This window comes from Saccopteryx leptura, chromosome 1 (genome assembly GCF_036850995.1).
Source record: "Saccopteryx leptura isolate mSacLep1 chromosome 1, mSacLep1_pri_phased_curated, whole genome shotgun sequence".
Classification (NCBI taxonomy): Eukaryota; Metazoa; Chordata; class Mammalia; order Chiroptera; family Emballonuridae; genus Saccopteryx; species Saccopteryx leptura.
Genome location: NC_089503.1, coordinates 47,445,230 through 47,464,245, shown reverse-complemented (window position 1 = coordinate 47,464,245; position 19,016 = coordinate 47,445,230). Strand labels below are relative to the sequence as shown.

The following is a 19,016-nucleotide window of genomic DNA, read 5'->3' as shown; positions in this document are numbered from 1 at the left end:
AGGTGCCCTTGGCCTGGCTCATTAAGTCTCAGTGAGCACATACTTCTTCCAAGAGCACTTGGTGGCTTCCAAGTGCCTGGTGGCTGGGACAGGCATGGAGGGTAAACCCTTGAGCAGGTGCTCTCCTCTGGGGGAAGAGCACGGACTGGATACTGGAGCAGGAGCTCTGGCTGCAGAGCCAGCTTTTCTGGATTCAGCTCCAGCTCTGCCATTGGTTGCAGCTTCTCTGTGTGTCTCCTTCTCTCATCTGCTGAGCAGGAGTGAAGATCATCTACACCTCACAGAGCTTCCACGAGGGCTCAGAGCCTGGCGAAACACACGCACCCAAGGGTGCGGCGTGATCCAACAACCAACAGCCCATGCTCACAGCTCTCCCCAAGGCTACCTCTGCACAGCAGAGAAGCTGCAGTAGAGAAGTGACTTCCCATCAAAGACAGAGGAAGAGCTAACTCCTACCAGCCCCAGACAAGAAGGGAGCATATGCTGACTGGGGTTGAGAACACAAACATCTAGGCCCCAAAACTCTGAGTGCTGAGGTCATGGGGGCCTTGGGATGACACTAGTGGGGCAGGCTGATTAGACAGAAGCGACCTCCATGGTAACTAATTCACCAAGACTGTCCTCACAGCAAACTCGGGCACTGCAGATGCTGAATGCCCAGTAGCTCCATGGGAGGGCCATCCCAGTTAGCTCCACAATGAGATCCACAGCTGAGAATGGCAGAAGCTGGAAGGAGAGAAATCTTGCCTCAGTCCTGCAGAGATAACTTCCCCTGCCCATGGTGCACTAGAAAACAGTACAAACTGGGTAAGGTTCACACGGCCAAGTGTGGGATCAGTCATTTCCAGAAAATTTTCTATAATCTGTTGAAGAGTTCCAGGTATTGATGAGAAGGGTAGACAACTTACGTAGACTCTCTCTATAAGCATAATGTACAATTTTTCAGGATAGACCAACCAAAGAAGCTCCCTACTTCCTATTCTTTGTTGGGAAAAGAAATAACAGGTGGATTGGTTCCTCTCTGGATATACTTCCTGGGACACCAGCTCCCAGCATACTTCCCGGCCACATGCCTGTACTCAGTAGGTGTTCAATACTGTCATTCCTTCGTGGGATGAACTGCCATCCAGCCCTAGGAAGACTGACAGTCTAATATTTGGACCTAACCCACTGAAGACTCCTGGAAGCAGCCTGGATCCAGGCCCCGGCACATCTGAAAGGAGAAAAGGCCAACCATCGCCAACCCAGGATCTCCAGAACTCAGCCCTCTAGTCAGACGGGACAGTCTGGGCCTTCCTGTCTGTGGACTTTTGGCCCCAAGCCCCATGCCCCATCCCTCCTCTTCCAGCTGTCCGGATCCAGTTGGCAAGGGTGACAGCTCTTCCTGAGGTCCCTGAGCATCGCAGCTGTTCCAGAAGCGAGGCCAGGCTCTGGGCATACAAAAAGACCTAAGACACGATCCTTGCTCTCGAAATGTCCATCCCGGGACCTGTAAATAGACCTAGGGGTAAGGTTTAAAAGGGGGACAGGAGCTGGGTTGTGAAGGACCTTGAATGTCCAGCCAAGGGACTGTCTTTGTCCTGCATTCAGGAATTGGGAAGGGTCTCTAAGGTTCTCTAAGCGTGGAAGTGATAAAATCAGCTGTGACTAAGCAAAGAGGAAAAGAAGGGCCCGGCCTGCTTCCGGAGCCCACAGCGCCCCAGCCACCAGACCAGTGCCAGTGGGTATGTCAGCTCCTCCTGGACCAGAGTCCAGGTGCCAGGCCGGCTGTGTCCTAGCTCTCTCCCTCATTTTACCCCAGGCTATTCCTCTGCTCGCCAGCATGATAAGGGATTCAGATGGTCTTGTTGAAGGCCAGGAGTCTCCCGGACTTCTCCTGGACTTGGAGACAGCTAGGTTGGGTTCTAAAACCAAGTTTCTTTTCCCTGAAAGATCATGACCCCTCTCTCTGCTGGGTCCTGTTTCTATAAAACAGCCTTGCTCAGTGCTGTAAGAATGCAATGGCATCACGAGTGTCCAGGCGGCTGGTATGTGGCCTGAGGACCCAGAAAGTGGTCAATGAATGCTCGCAGACTGTGAACCTGACTAGCAGTTCTGGCTGGAGTCTCTGTGGGAGGAAGCCCAGCCAGGCCCAGCTCAGCAGGAAAAATGTTCCCTGAGAGAACTGGGGGTTGGGCGAGGGGTCACCAGTATTCTCAGACCATGTCAGCCAGTGCTCTGACCCCTCTGCTATCCCCTGGGTGGAAAGCACTAGGGCTCCAGGCAGGGGTTTACAGGCTATTAATAGCTCACGGCTGCAGGCCACTGTCCAAGGGGCTCCGCGCCGCCCCCCCCCCCCCCCCCCCCCTCTGCTGCATTACTCTTGATAACCGCTTGAAAAGAGCTGTGTTGTTTGGGAAAGCTGTGAGGAAACGGGCATGAAATCTTTCCTGGAGAAGATTACCACTTTCCCCAAATTGTTGGTTTCCCAGCCCAACAATATATTCCATCTCTCTGTTTCCAGTAAGGGAAATGAAAGCCCTCCTTTCTGTTCCTTGTGTTGGGTTTTTCTTTAGAGTAATTGTCTATAAGTAGGAGTTCACATTGTAAGGCACTTGGGTGTTTTCTCATTTAATCCTTATCCCGAGGCAGGGGCTGGCTACTTTTGTCCCCCTTTTACAGGGAAGAAAACTGAGGCTATAAGAGCTCCTGTGGTTCAGCCAGGGCTGCAGGGCTGCCAATGGCATCGCCAGGAGCAAAGTCAGGGCTTCCCCCTCCGAGTCCTGCACTCTCTCTTTCTAGTGCCCCGTGCTGCCTCTTGTGTCCCTAAGGAACTCCTTCCAATGGCTTCTCAGAGTTCCTGTCTGAAGTACACAGGAGCAGAGAACTCCAGAGTTTGGAAGGAACTACCAAATCTCCCACACAAGGCAAGAACCCCTACTACAATATTGCAGGCATTGTATTCTATTTTCCAGGAGGGGACGCGAGGAGAGCCAACTTCACAAGCCTGGAAAGAAGTCAATCATCTAGGTTGCTTTCACTTAACCACACAGCATTGAGATCTGGACTTGACTGGCCTAAACCAGAAGGGAAAATTTATCTAGGAACAAGAATTCTAGGGCTGATGAATTCAGTGGCTCTGTGATGTCATCGGGACCTGGGTTCTTTCCAGCATTCAGCTCTGCCATCCTCAGGGGTCAGCGTTTCTCCACATGGGCACACGATCGCTGCCTCTGTTCCAAGCTTCACAGGCAGCCTCAGCGATAGCCGGTGGAAAAGAAACAGGGTGTTTGTTGTTTTGTTTTCCTCTGTGTGTCTTCTCCATCTTTTTTTTTTTTTTAAGCAAGGAAACCTTTCCTGGCATCCTGTCGGAACAGTCTCTCAAGTTTCCTTGGCCAGGACTGAGCCTCATGGCCAGCCCTTAAACCAATCACAGGCACAGGGAATGAGATCATCAGAACAACTGGCCTGAAATAATGAAGATTTATTACGTCTCCTTGAGTCACAGAGAGGCGGCAGAGAGCCCAAATACAGCTGGGGATCTATCTATCGGCAAGGGGGAAAGGGAGAATGGTTTGGGGGAAGCTGACCTACTATCTCTGATCCTGGTGGATGCTATTTTCTTTGACACACTGGTGAAAAACAACTGAGATTAAATTGCTGCTTGGTATTTTGGCTAAAACCAAGTGTAGTATCTGTTCTTGTCAGTTTAATATCTAATATGTCCTCTATCTAAGGAAAATATACCATATTTCCCCATGTATAAGATGCTCCCATGTGTAAGATGCACCTTAATTTGGGGGCCCAAAATTTGAAAAAATAATGTATTACTAAAGTTATTGAACTCCAAGTTTTATTCATCATAAAATTCATACAACTCCTCATCACTGTCAAAACTACCATCCATTAGCTTGTATCGTCTGTGTCTGTTGACAAATTACTATCTTCAACAATGAGCGCAAAAACAAGTGTGAAAAAGTGGGAAATGCAAGTTTAAAAATCTACAACCACTGTATAAGATGCACCCAGTTTTTAGACCCCAAATTTTTCGGAAAAAGGTGCGTCTTATACATGGGGGAATGTGGTATTAAATGTATTTTTGGAGCAGGGACATGGAATAGGAGCTTGCTCTATCCACTCCAAGCATTGACCCAGTATTGCAGTACTTCCTTCCGGGAATCGTGCACCCCCTGCGGTGGTGGGGGAGAATTAAAAAACAAAACAAAACAAAAAACTGAGAATGAGAACTAAATGACTTGAATCTTGTCTGTTGGACTTTATCCAGCACTCACTCACTCCTGTAATCCCAAGAGTATCTAGAGCAGGGGTCGGGAAACTTTTTGGCTAAGAGAGCCATGAACGCCATGTATTTTAAAATGTAATTCCGTGAGAGCCATACAACGACCCATGTACGTTATGCATTATCCAATAAAAATTTGGTGTTGTTCCAGAAGACAGCTGTGATTGGCTCCAGCCACCCGCAACCATGAACATGAGCAGTAGGAAATGGATTGTAATACATGAGAATGTTTTATATTTTTAATGTTATTATTTTTTATTAAAGATTTGTCTGCGAGCCAGATGCAGCCATCAAAAGAGCCACATCTGGCTCGCGAGCCATAGGTTGCTGACCCCTGATCTAGAGCAATGTTGTTGGCTGTTATTGCTAACCAAACCAGCTCAGTTTAATGCAACAAATGTTTAGGGGTTACCTACTATGTGCCAAGCAGTATGTAGGGTGCTGGGGGTACAGAGAAGAGCGAGGAAGTCTCTACTCTTAGGCTCACAATCTGGTACCTTTGGTTATTATCATATATTACTACTGTTAGTATTAATTAACATTTACTTAGCATACTTGATGTGCTAAGCATTTTGAGAATATAAAATGTTCATATCAAGATTCAGTATAATTTTTTTGTATCCCATTTGGCAGGCAAGAAAGTGACACTGAATCCTGGCTGGGTAGCCCAGTTGGTTAGAGCATCATCCTGATATGCCAAGGTTGTGGGTTCAATCCTCAGCACATACAGGAATAAACCAATAAATGTATAAATAAGTGGAACATGTAGTCAATGTTTCTCTCTCTCCCTTCCTCTCTCTCTAAAATCAATAAATTTTTAAATATATATATGTATTTAAATATATATATATAAAGAGACACTGAGCACTGAGGGGCAAGAAGTAACTTGCCCAAAGGTTCATAGCTCATGGGTGTCAGACCCAAGAACAAACGCTGGTCCACCTAACTCAAAACCCACCCTTTCTGTTCATCTTGTTCTCTGTGCTTCTCACCTACTTGAAAGTGCCAGCTTACCAAGTATAAAACAAACAATACTTATAATTTCTGTTGTTTAAACAAACAAAACCGCCTGACCAGGCGGTGGCGCAGTGGATAGAGCGTCGGACTGGGATACAGAAGACCCAGATTTGAGACCCCGAGGTCGCCAGCTTGAGCGAGGGCTCATCTAGTTGAGTCCAACATCGCTGGCTCAAGCAAGGGGTTACTTGGTCTGCTGAAGGCCCGTGGTCAAGGCACATAAAAAACAAACAAACAAAAACAATAAATAAACAAAACCATATAAAGTTAAGCCAGTATGGGTGCATAAGTCTCAAAAGTTATAAGACTAATTTTTGTCTCTCATTTTCTTTTTTTGCTCTACTTGGTGGGGGTTGCCCTTCTCCTACTAGAAGACGCAAAGGTGAGCAGCTTCATTACTTTTTTCCTCTGGCTTTTTATGCCTCACATTAAGTTTCCAACAAAATAATTCAAAGATTAACATGTCTCCCCTCCCTCAGCTGGAGACCTATGTGAGGGGGAGAATCCATAATCAGGGAAGTAGAACGCTTCTTTGCTCTTTATTTTTTAGATAATAAACTTTCCTCAGGTCATAATCACTGGTGAGTCATTTCTGGAATCCAGCAATCTCTCCATTTTGAATGTCAGACTTTGTTACCACCAGCCTTCTGGAGCTGCCTCAGGATGATCCAAAAACATGCTGTAATTGGCCACAGGCGAAAACGAGGCATTTGTTGGCCAGCTTTGCTCAGAAGTGTCCATCTCACTATGTCATGGGGTTCAGGATCCCAGAGCTCCACTAAGAATCCCGGCTCGTCATCTTCACCAGCACAAGCTGCTGAATGTCGCTGAGGTGCACTCTGCTCAGAGGACATCTTCCTGTCTCCGTTGAGGATATTTTGTATCCTAAAACAGATCTGCTGCCATCCTCCTGGGAGCCTAGAAGCTCGAGGGATAAGTAGTGAGCCACCCTTTTGGTCCAGGAAGCCTGTTGTAAAGGAACTATAAGAAAACCAATAGGCCCTGGTCAGTTAGCTCAGTCAATTACAGAGCTGTTCCAAAGCACCAAGGTTGCAGATTTGACACCAGATCAGGGAATACACAGTAAGCAACCAGTGAATACACAACTAAGTGTAACAAATGAATGCTTCTCTCTCCCCTTATCCCCCCTTCCTCTCTTTGTCTCTCTAAAATCAATTTTAAAAAAATTCAATAAACATCCCTCCCTGAGCCCCAGTGAGTCAAGCCACACTGCAGGTCCCTCAGAGCTCTAGCCCCTGGTTGGCAAGCTGCGGCTCGGGAGCCACACGAGGCTCTTTGGCCCCTTGAGTGTGGCTCTTTCACAAAATACCATGTGCAGTGCTACCTCGATAAGGAAAGTACCTACCTATATAGTTTAAGTTTAAAAAATTTGGCTCTCGCCCTGGCTGGTTGGCTCAGTGGTAGAGCGTCGGCCTGGCATGAAGGAGTCCCGGGTTCGATTCCCAGCCAGGGCACACAGGAGAAGTGCCCATCTGCTTCTCCACCCCTCCCCCTCTCCTTCCTCTGTCTCTCTCTTCCTTTCCCGCAGCCAGGGCTCCATTGGAGCAAAGTTGGCCCGGGCACTGGGGGTGGCTCTGTGGCCTCTGCCTCAGGCACTAGAATGGCTCTGGTTGCAACAGAGCAACACCCCAGATGGGCAAAGCATCGCCCCCTGGTGGGCATGCCGGGTGGATCCTGGTCGGGCACATGCGGGAGTCTGTCAGACTGCCTCCCCGTTTTCAACTTCAGAAAAATACAAAAAAATAAATAAATAAAAAATAATAATAAATTAAAAATTTGGCTCTCAAAAGAAATTTCAGTTGTTGTACCGTGGATATTTGGCTCTGCTGACTAATGAGTTTGCCGACCTCTGCCCTAGGCCATCACATTTGGAACTGAACCCCCTAGAACACATGCTACTTCTACACTGAAGGCTCTTCCTTGGGGGTAAAGAGCAATGGGCAACTTCTCAGAACACCTTAGTCTCTGTTGCTGGAAGTTCTGAAATCAGCACTTCCCGGTGAAATTTGGTCAAAAACCTTGTGGGAGTAAGAAGTGTCCAAACCTGAAGAGAATTTTATTTATTTGTTTGTTTGTTTTGAGAATTTTTATTTGAACCAAAACTGACGACAATTGCTAAGAAGCAAGATTTTAAATGCTTCAAAGAATAAACATTTGCAGGTTTATTTATGCATTTGGAATGAAGGAGGAAACTTAAGAAAGATGACATGAGGGTAGGAGAAAGCAAGGTGGGTTGAGATACAGGATAGTTAAGATTATGAGGTTAAGTTCTCTTGAGGGTGGTCATGCCTTAGAAGAGCGGGCAATATGTTACCGTAGAAACAATGGACAGGGCTTGCATAAGATGAAGCTAAGCCTTAACTGAAGAAGTTATATGGCTGGGGACGGGAATGGGGTGGGGTAGGGGGGGGGATGACTGCCACCATGCCCTGCCCACTTAGGAATTTATGATCAGGTCGCCCTGTGAAGTTACTTTCCATGAAAGCCCCTTTCACCTGCCTCCTCCCATTGGGTTCCCAGGACCCACAAGTCTTCAAGGCTGGTCTCAGGGTGTGCATACACGTCTCTCATCTGGGCCTCAGTTTCCTCCCTTTGTTTGCCTTATTTTTTCTTATCACAGTCTCTCTTCCTGGACTGTAAATAAGGCCTTCTTGATTATGGCCAGTGCTGTAGTGTAATGAGGACAAGCAGAGGCCTGTGACTCAGGCGATGGCCAGGCTCAAATACCAGCTGTCAGTCCTGAGGTAAGGGACTCACTCTTCCTGAGACCCAACGTTAATGAGCCCATTCGTTTCCCTTGTGGAAAATAGGAATTGAACAGTTCCTACTGCATAGTGCTAGTGGTGGATCAGATGATCTCTTGCAGAGGGAGCCTGATATCTAGCCTGGCCTACTGCACACAGTCCATGTTAGTCAGTGCCACACCATGTAGCCTACCTAAATAGACTCACTAGTGCTCCATATAGGTTTCCTGGATTCACCTGAAATAAACATTGTCCACATTTCTGGGCTGCACTGGAAAGGTTTCCTCCATCACCTCTATCTCAGTTTAAAAAAAAAACAACAACAACCCAGAAGCGTGAAAGTTGAGGAAGGACTGGAGAGACGCAGTGAAGTAAGCCGGATGCTAGAAGCCCAGATTGCCTTTGGCTGCATCTAGATTTGAGGGAAACCTGGAATTATTGCGATTTCATCACAGCAGCTGGTCCAAGATAAACCTGCCAGAACTGCTCAGAGGCCAGATCTGGATTGTAGTGATAGCTGGGGCCTGCTGAGAAGCAAGGAGAAACTATTTATCTGACATTTTTTCAACCCCAACCAAGAATTTTCTTTGGCTCAAGATGTCATTGGGACCGGTTTTCATTTGCATGGAGCTCATTTAAGGATCTGCATGTGCCTCAGACCAGGGGGACTTCTTAGAAAGACTTCCATTCCCCTACCTCCTGTTCACGTGTGCCTGGCTCATGATTCAGAAATAATTATTCATCCAGGAAGGCTAATCCCCAGGTTTTATTTGTGCTTGGATTGTGCCAGAACCTCACGTATAGGTTCTCTCTGATTCAATTCCACACACAGCCGGTGCAGGCCTGGACATCCGCAAAGATGGCCACCAAGGAACACTTGTCCTTTTTCCAAATTGGCAGACTTCATCTAATTGAACCCATGTGAACCGATGTGGCACATTTTAATACATTTCACTGTTTCAAGCTGAGGCAGCAAATTGGAGTGTAAATCTTAACAGCTGCTTCTAGAGCGGCTGTCTGGAATCTACATCCCTGACTCTGGTGCCAACCACAGAACAACGTGTCCATTTATTATAGATCTTGGAGGGTTTTTAAGACAGTCATGTCTGAGCTAGAATTCCACCATTTTTTATTTTATTGACGTGATTGGGGTGACATTTGGTGAATAAAATATAGGTTTCAGGTGAATGCCATTATTTTTGTAATATCATTTCACTTCACTTTTCCAATGGGTAGCATTTGAGGAGTAGTATGAATATTCCAGGAATAGAACAGTGAGATATATTTTGAGAAAACAATACTGAATGTATCTAATCAGGCCATCATTATCTGCTTCCAACCAGTCACCTTATTCCAATGATATTGTTTGCAGCTGCCTTAGGAGCCTATTGTATGTTTTTGGTTTTATCATTCTTAGTTAAAGCTAAATATAAGAAAGGCATTTGCTGTATTGTCATGGTCAAAGATTAGAAACAAATATTAATCAATGGCATACTGGCTAAATCAATTATAATATATCCAGTCAATAGAATGCTATGTATGTAATCATTAAAAACACATTACAGTGCTCGCTTTAGCAGCACATGTGCTAAAATTGGGACAATACAGAGACTAGCATGACCCCTGCACAAGGACGACACGTAAATTCATGAGGTATTCCATAGAGTATATATATTGCTCACAAAATTAGGGGATAGTTTATCACTGAATATTCACTTTGAAATATCCTCTAATTTTTGTGAGCAGTATATATAGCAGCAGGAATCAACAAGTGTTGTTATGAACCTATCTCCAAGAAATAGAGTTAAATCTGGACACCCACAAGATCTGGCCACATTGGTTATCTCAGGGGAGAAAAGTGAGTGGCAGAGAGGGAAGGAAAAGAGGAAGTTTCCATTTCTATTGCCTAATGTTTGTACACTTTGAATATTGTACTTTATATGACCCAAATGTACAATAATAAACTGTCTGATTTTTCCAAAAGTGCTTTCAGAGTCTAGTCCAAAAAAGAAAAACTGGTTGAACTAACTGTGTAATTCAAATAATTATAATCACAAGAACTCTCATCTGCGGAGCAATTACTCTGTGTCAGCCTCTGCTGAGGCCAGTTACTACACATTTCACCTGATTTTCTTCTCAGAGCAATCCTATGAAGTCCATTTTACCATCTTCATTTAGAAACAAGGACACCAGTGACTCAAAGAGTTTAGGAAAGTTGCCTGAGGTTACACAACCCCCACAGGTTAAACGGGGATTCAAACCCAGGCTGGGCTAACATTTTCCACAGGCCCTCGGGGGCCTCCCACACCAAACATTCGGTGAGATTGCATCTCTCTCATCATTCTGTTTCCTGGGCCTGGCAGTGCTTGGCACACAGGCGGTGTCTAATCCATGTTGAATGAATGATCAACAGCAAGCGAAACTGAGAGCAAGACCTGGCCAGTAATTCCTTAAAGGATTTATTGGTATATCATTCCACTGAGATTACTTGAAAGACAACAACCTTCATTTGGGTGGCTGTATACTGCTGTGTTTGCTTTTTTTAAAAAAAAAAAAATAGTCACATTGTTTTTAGTCACACCTCACAAAGCCTCGTTACTTCAAAATGCCTTTCTGGTGGATGATTTCATAACAAGGAGAACCAGAGAATGTGGTTTTCATTAGACTACCTTTAAAAATAGCTTTTTTTTTCAGACTGGATCATATGAATAAGTAAGTACTTCTCTGTTGTTTTATCTTCTGTTTTTCTTCATGATTGCTAGAAAAGTCCAACAAGCTTGACCATTCATTTCGGGGTGAATTTAGGGCCCAAACAGTTAAACAGCCAACCCCTTTGGCTTCCTTGCTGCCTCCCAGCCAAGGAGATGAATGGAATGTTCATGAGGTTGCTTGGCAGGCGGCCACATTCCTATGGGAACGTTGCAGCAGCGAGAGCTTTGGGACACTCAGAGGCAAATGTGTGGGAGTTGTGGGGCACATTGCAAATGATCCAAAGTCTCAGAGAAATGTGTGGAGCCCTGTTGACTCAAGGATGCTTTACAGAGGACCGGCAAAGTCTCTGCCCTTGCTCGGGGACAGGAATTGGCACCGTCCAGGTCTCTCCTACAGCTGCCCAGGCCTTGCATTCGACAGACCGCTGCAGCATCATACAGCTGTGAGTTCATTACAAGAATCCCATCAAGGAGTCCCACTTCGTCAGCTGATCTTTATAGTCGTTCCTCTTCTCTGATCCTTGGGAAAATGACTTCCGAGGAATTGGCCCCATCCTCTCCTCTCTCCTTCTGCACCTGCAGCTTTCTCTATCCTTCCCCACGGAAGAGAATTCAAACGAAATGCATTTTCATTTTCCTCAAGCACTTCCTTACATTGTTTAAAATCTATTCTAAAGATCAAATGTAATGTGGGATTCTAGTGAATTCAACTCCCTCCAGTTTTTTTAGAAAAGGCTACATCTGATCAATGATGATGGTAAAAATTGGATTTTCCATTTAAAATTAGAAATTGTGATATTCATGGTATCCCCTAAAAAGAAGATCATAAAAAATTTCTTGTCACCACACTGAAAAAAAAGCTTGAGCCAAAAGCTGTCCAAGCACAGATGTCTGTGTATGCCCCAAACATCTCTTGCACCAGTAAATACAGAGAAATGCTCCCACGTGCGGAGGGACACCTACATTCTGATTTTCTGTCACACTCAGTGCCATTGGTTCCAGGGAATGGTAAGCACTTCAGAAAAGTTTTCTCTTTTTCTAAGGTTTTTTGAAAAATTGATTTTAGAGAGAGATGTAAGGATAGAAAGAAAGAAAGAGAAACATTGATTTGTTGTTCTACTTATTTATGCATATGTTGGTTGATTTTTCTTTTTCTTTTAAGTGAGAGGAGGGAGATAGAGAGACAGACTCTCACATGTGCCAGACCAGGAGCCACCTGGAAGCCCCCATCTGGGGCCGATGCTCCAATCAACCAAGTTTCCCTCGGTGCCTGGGTGTGATGCGCAAACCAATTGAGCCACTGGCTGTGAGAGGGGAGGAGGGAGAGAAAGGGGGAGAAGGAAAGGGAAAGAAGCAGATGGTTGTTTCTTCTGTGTGCCCTACTGAGGATCGAACCTGGGACTTCCGCATACTAGGCTGACGCTCTAACCACTGAACAAAACAGCCAGGACCTCATTGGTTGATTTTTGTATGTTCCCTGACTGGGGATCAAACCTATAGTTTTGGTGTATCAGAAAGATGTTCTAACCAACTGAGCTACCCAGCCAGGGCTGAAAAGAGTCATTTCAAAGTTACGTTGACCTAGATGCACAGAAACAAGAGACAGGGCTTGCTTAAGGCAAAGATAAGCCTTTTACTAAGAAGTCATATGTCTGGGGAGTGACTATCCACCATGATCTGCCCAGTTAGGAATTTATGATTTATTACAGCACCTCTTTTTCATTCACAGTAGGAACTCCAGAGGTTAAGACTGTTTCATCCTGGTGCCATTATGCTAGGATAGAGAAGGAATTGAGACACTGGGGACTATGAAGTTGGACTTTCTCTTTTTGTTTAGTGTACCCCCAGTGTTTGCAGAAAGACACCTTTCCATCATCCCCAAAGGTTAAGTAAGAGATGAGCCAGGAAGGCTTTGGCTTTGTTAATGAGGCCCTATCTAACTAATGTTTCTGAAAGCAAAACTAGCAGTTTCTCCCAAGGCCAGCAAATCAGATTAGGAAACTTACAAGGTAGGGACGGACCATTTGGGAGAGAAACAGTTATTTCTAGGGAGGGAAAAGGCATCCTGGCTTTGTTGGTACCACAGGGCATCAAAACCTTAGAAGGACCAGAATGAGAAGAATAAAGGGAATAAGATGGCATGGAAATAATATTAATAAGCTACAGTAATGAAGTCATCTGCCCAGGCCTATAATATGCCCTTCAGAGAAGCTGCATTCCTTTGGCCACAAAAGTAGCATTATCTGAACATAATGCCCTGCCCCCTGTTCTCCAGCTGAACAAGTCAGTTTCTCCCAGGAGTTTAGATTTGGGATCCAAGGATGCTGTCGTCCCTTGACCTGGTTGGTCACTTGAATTGAAGAGATGTAATTTAACAGCAATGAGGTAGCCATCTTTTGTCCTGTATTTAGAGAAGCCTGAAACCATCTTTGTAGAGAGAAAAAGAGAGTAATTAACTAACTGTTGGGTAAATAAAATTTTTTTAGTTACAAGACTTTAATAAACAGAATGGCCCACCATTTTCTGGCTCCACTGTTCCTTTAACATCTGCTTGAATCCAATGGGAACCTGCATGGCCATGGCAGAGGCCACTGGCCCTACACTAACCAAGTGAACAGCAACAGAGAGCGACCACATGGAGCCAGACAGTCTCTAAAAGACCCTCACCCTGGCTCCAAAGGGCATCTTTGCTCAGGTCTAGCCACATCCTTTGATTCTATAACTCCCATCTATTCTTGTGTGGACGAAAAAAGAGATTAAATAAAAGTAACCTCACAGTGTGATCCAGTCATAAATTCCTAAATGGGTAGGTAGGTCATGGTAGGTAGTCACTCCCTTTGTATGTAACTTTTTAGGTAAAGGCTTATCTTTGTGTTAAGTAAGCCCTGTCCATGGTTTCTGTGCCTTTAGGTGAACACACCTTTGAAATAAATCTCAACCACTAACAAGAGAGCACAATCTTCTTAAATATCCTGTTATCCGATCCCCATCTTGCTTTCTCCCACCTCTATGTAAAATTCCTTACGTTCCCTTCCTTAATTTCAAAGCTAATATACAAGTGGGATTCTGCTACTTATAACCGAAAGAATATTGGCTAAACAGTGATTTTCAAACACTGGTCTGTCAGAAATTTTGTGTCAGTCCACAAAAAAGTTAACCATCCTGATGATGTATGAAGATTATCAAGTCTATAATTATTCTTTCTCGTAGGACTGGCACTGGTCCACGGACTGGCAGTTGAAAACCACTGGGCTAAGACAGAAGCACAGGATGGGCCACAGGCCAGAGGAAGAACAAATGTTGTTCAGGTAAGAATATAACTGTCCTCACCTGGTTTGGACTGCCCTCCTCCACAAACTCTGAAGGGTTTGTTGTTGTTTTCTCACACAAGTAAGTATATTTATATTCTCTTAGTAAAGTTTTAAACAATAATAAATTACCTAGACTAAATACAGAAGTCTGTCATACCTACCCAATCATAGATCCTACCTACCTCTACGATTATCCTTGTTTGTGGTATATTTTATGCAATCGGAAACACCATCATTATAAGACACATACCTATTTCAGAGGTGTTAAAAAATGAAATGAGATACAGTAGTACGTTGGGCAGCTTTCTAAACATTTTTCTCAATATTCCACATATCTATAGGTTTTTGTAGGGTTATTCATTTTTATAGACTCATTCTAAGTACATTGCTCTGCAGATGCCTTCTGAACAACATTCTATGGAGCCTTTTTCTTTTCAGTAATAAATTTTGTTCTATCGTGACTGTATCTCCAGGGATAAAACAGTACCTGGCACATAGTGAGAACTCAACAAAGTCTCAACTAATGAATGACCAGTCTCCTTTGTTCTTCTAATGCCTACATGGTCCTCAGTAGTATTTATTCAATCTTTCCCCATTAGAGTAACCAATTTGATTACATGTGTTTTGGGGTTTGTTTGTTTGTTTTTTAACCTTTACAATCACACTTCAGTGAATATCCTGGCTCAACTGTGTTTATATATCAGAAATAGTTATCATCATTGAATTTTTAGTATGTTATAGAGTCTAATAAAAGTACTTTATATGCATTAACTTATTTAATATTCACAACAGAGATCTAAGGTTGGTGCCATTATTATCATTTTCAGTTTTCAGACAAAAGCAAGAAACAGAGGTTAAATGACTTGCCCCAAAAGTCATCAGGGAATAAATTAATAGGCAAGGATTTAGATCAGAGGCAATCTTGCTCCAAGGGCCCAGCTCATATCACTGTGCCCTTTGTTTGGGTATTTGAATTATTAAAAGTCTGCAGGAAAGAACATTTCACTCCAAAAATGCTACATCATTGAATCCCTCTATCATTGCTTGGTAGTCCTGCCTCCTAACACCTCTGCCAATAATAGATATTATCCGTTTATAAGGGATTTAAAAATATAAGTAAAAATAATATTTTGTTGTTTTTTTCATTTGTATCTCCTGGCTTACTGAGACTTACTGAGCTTCTTCCATTGGTAACTGGTCATTTGTATTTTTCCTGTGATGTGCCTGCTCATTTTCTTTGCCTTTTTTTCCCATTGGGTTCTTTGTCTTTAAGTTACTGAGTTTTAGGAACACTGAATATTTTTACAAATGTGGCAAAAAGTTTTACCTAGGCTGTTTATATATTTGTCACTCAAAATTTTTAAAAATTTTATATACTCTAATTCAGTGGTCCCCAACCTTTATTGGGCCACGGACTGGTTTAATGTCAGAAAATATATATTTTCACGGACCGGCCTTTAGGGTGGGACAGATAAATGTATCACGTGACCTAGACAAGGGTCAAGAGTGAGTCTTAGATGGATGTAACAGAGGGAATCTGGTCATTTTTTAAAAATTAAACATCATTCAGACTTAAATATAAATAAAACAGAAATAATGTGTTATTTATTTTTTCTCTGTGGACTGGTACCAAATGGCCCACAGACCGGTACCAGTCCACGGCCCAGGGGTTGGGGACCACTGCTCTAATTCATCAAATTTAACGTCTTAAATAATCAAAATATTAAAAGGTAAATGACAAATAAGGAAAATATTTGCAATTCATAGGAAAGCAGGTCATAAAATGTCCTAGACATAGACAGGAAAAAAACCTAAACTCCAAGTAAGTAATTTACAAAGATATGAAAAAAATTTTAAATATATATAAACAGCACATAAAACATGAAAATATACTCAACTTTATTTATAATAAAAGAAATGTAAACTAAAGCTATACAGTACTTAGATATTATTTCTTACCTACCAGACAATACAAAATACAAAAGATTTTAGAATGACTTATGATGCTACTTTAAGGAAACATGTGTTTTCATACATTTCTTTAGGAGTTCTCACTTGTACAACCCATATAGAGAGCAAATTGGCAACAATAACCAGAATTCAAATGGCTCTAATCTTTGACCCAGGAATTTACTTTTAGGAATTATTCCTAGCTCCTTGGCCTTTTGGCTAAGATCAAGTATAGGAATTTATCCTATACTTACACACATGCAAAATGACTCTAGGACAGGATTATACATTGCAATGTTGGCATTAGCCAAAGATAAGAATAAATAACATAAGGATTGAATATACCATGCTCATTAATGCAGCTATATTAATGAAAACTGTAGCTATAAAAACACACAAAAGAGTTCTTCATGTATTAACCAAGATATATTGTTAAGTGAAGAGCAAGATGCAGAAAAATATTTGTTACCCCAGTGTAAAAGAGAAGAAGAGTGTGCACTGGCTTGTGTTTGCATAACATTGTAATAAAAGAATTATTAAGAAATTAATAATACGGCCCTGGCCGGTTGGCTCAGCGGTAGAGCGTCGGCCTGGCGTGCGGGGGACTCGGGTTCGATTCCCGGCCAGGGCATATAGGAGAAGCACCCATTTGCTTCTCCACCTCCCCTTCTTCCTCTCTATCTCTCTCTTCCCCTCCCGCAGCCAAGGCTCCATTGGAGCAAAGATGGCCCGGGCGCTGGGGATGGCGTCTTGGCCGCTGCCCCAGGCGCTAGAGTGGCTCTGGTCGTGGCAGAGTGATGCCCTGGAGGGGCAGAGCATCGCCCCCTGGTGGGCAGAGCGTGGCCCCTGGTGGGCGTGCGGGTGGATCCCGGTAGGGGCATGCGGAAGTCTGTCTGACTGTCTCTCCCCATTTCCAGCTTCAGAAAAAAAAAAAGAAAGAAAGAAAGAAAGAAATTAATAATACTGGTTACTTATTGTGGAAACTGAGCAAATATAGGAATAAAGTGAGAGGTAATTGTTTTTAGAATTCTTGATATTTAACCCTTAGGAATGTATTCCAAATTCAGAAAGTTAAATAGAAAGTTTTAACTGAGACTCGTGGGCATAGACAAAAGTGAGTGGTTGCCAGAGGGGGTGGGAGAGAAGGAAAGAGGGCCAAATACAGTGGTCCCTTGTCTATTGCGGGGGTTAGGTTCCAGAACCCCCCACGACGGGTGAAAATCCGTGGTGTAGCGACCTTATATTTATTTTATTATCTATATATATATTTTAAGGCTTTATATTTTTATATTGTTTTCAATAATTTAGGCTAGAAAATACTTATTTTACCACAAAAATAGTTAAAATAGTAAATATATAAAAATACCTATATACTGCAAAATCCTGTGGTATAGCCAAAAATCCACGATCCAAAATTAGATATATATATACAATTTTAAAATCCGTGATACAGTGAGACTGCAAAAAGTGAACCACGATATGGTGAGAGATGACTGTACACAGGGAAGGAAAATGATTTGACTTTGGGTGATGGGCACACAACACAATAAATAGTTCGAATGTTATGGACACGTATACCTGAAACCTATGTGTTTCTATGAACCAATGTCACCCTATTAAATTTAATTTCCAAAGGGGGAAAAAGAAAAAAAAAAAAAGAAAAATTTACTTAAAAAAATGGACGCCGGATAGATTAGATTATATGATGAAGGAACATTATCCTTTTATCAACATAAAAAAAAAAAAAAAAAGGCAATTATAAACACCAGGAAGAAAATAATCAAAAGCTATGCGTGGAAGCCCTGGTCCAAGCTGGAAGCAAATAAAGATCACCATGATTTCTGTAAATGGTGTGCTACAGCAAAGGAATGCATTTCATCTTAATGCTTAAGACACTATTATTCAAAACCCGTCTATTCGCTGGGTCCCAGACTCTTGAGCAGTCAATTCAAGTCAGTGAGTGCTGATTTAAATTCAGCAAGCCTGTTACATACTTTTGATGAAAGCAAGACCAAAGATAAAGGGAAGTTAACAATGACTGGAAAACCACTATTTGGCCCAGCCACCTTGTCCTTTTGTAAAATTACAAAACTATTAAAATGAAAACTAAATGTAACTTTGTGACTTAAATTTTTTTTTCTTTAAAACTTCTCTATTTAACATAATAACCTAAAAACCCAACCTCACATGCTTATTCTACCAGCCCCACTAGGCTCTGGGAAGACTAGTGTCAATGTAATAAAATAACTATCTGTATGAAAAGCTCCTTGGCCAACACCAACATTGTTTAGCTTCTCTTTGCATATCTGACTGTAGATAAGAGAAGAGCTGTGTGCCAGAGCATTCCATCTTATTTTCTCTTGACTTTTCCTGGGATTCCCAGAGTTGCCATCCAAATTCTCTCTACTCGACCCAGACAGCTTCGGAGACTTCCGTGAGTACAGAGGAAGCCTCAGTCCTGTGACATTTCATCACAGAATAAACTCGAGAGCAGGGGTCAGCAAACTATAGCCCATGGGGTAAATATGGCCTACTACCTATTTTTATAAATAAAATTTGCCTGACCTGTGGAGGCGTAGTGGATAAAGCGTCGACCTGGAATGCTGAGGTCACCAGTTCAAAACCCTGGTGCTTGCCTGGTCAAGGCACATATAAAGAAGCAACTACTATGAATTGATGCTTCCTCTTCCTCCTCCATTATTCTTTCTCTCCCCCCACCTCTCCTCTCATTAAAAATTAATAAATAAAATCTAAAAAAATAAAAATAAAATTTATATTTTAAAAAAAGGCCTAACTTGTGGTGGCGCATTGGATAAAGCTGGAACACTGAGGTCGCTGGTTTGAAACCCTGGGCTTGCCCGGTCAAGGCACATATGAGAGTTGAGGCTTCCTGCTCCTCCCCCCTTCTCTCTTTCTCTTTCTCTCTCTCTCTCTCTCTTTCTTTCTTCCCCCCACCTCTCTACAATGAATATCTGCCTTGACC

General features: G+C 42.9%; 1 non-coding gene and 1 pseudogene across 1 annotated transcript; both read left to right on the top strand.

Annotated features, from left to right (window-relative positions):
* Positions 1–3,635: 3,635 nt before the first annotated feature.
* Positions 3,636–3,794, top strand: LOC136390074 (U2 spliceosomal RNA; annotated as a pseudogene).
* A 5,831-nt stretch (positions 3,795–9,625) lies between these two features.
* Positions 9,626–9,729, top strand: LOC136390273 (U6 spliceosomal RNA). Its single transcript, XR_010748697.1, has one exon. It is a non-coding gene; the product is annotated as a U6 spliceosomal RNA (small nuclear RNA).
* The last annotated feature ends 9,287 nt before the right edge of the window (positions 9,730–19,016 follow it).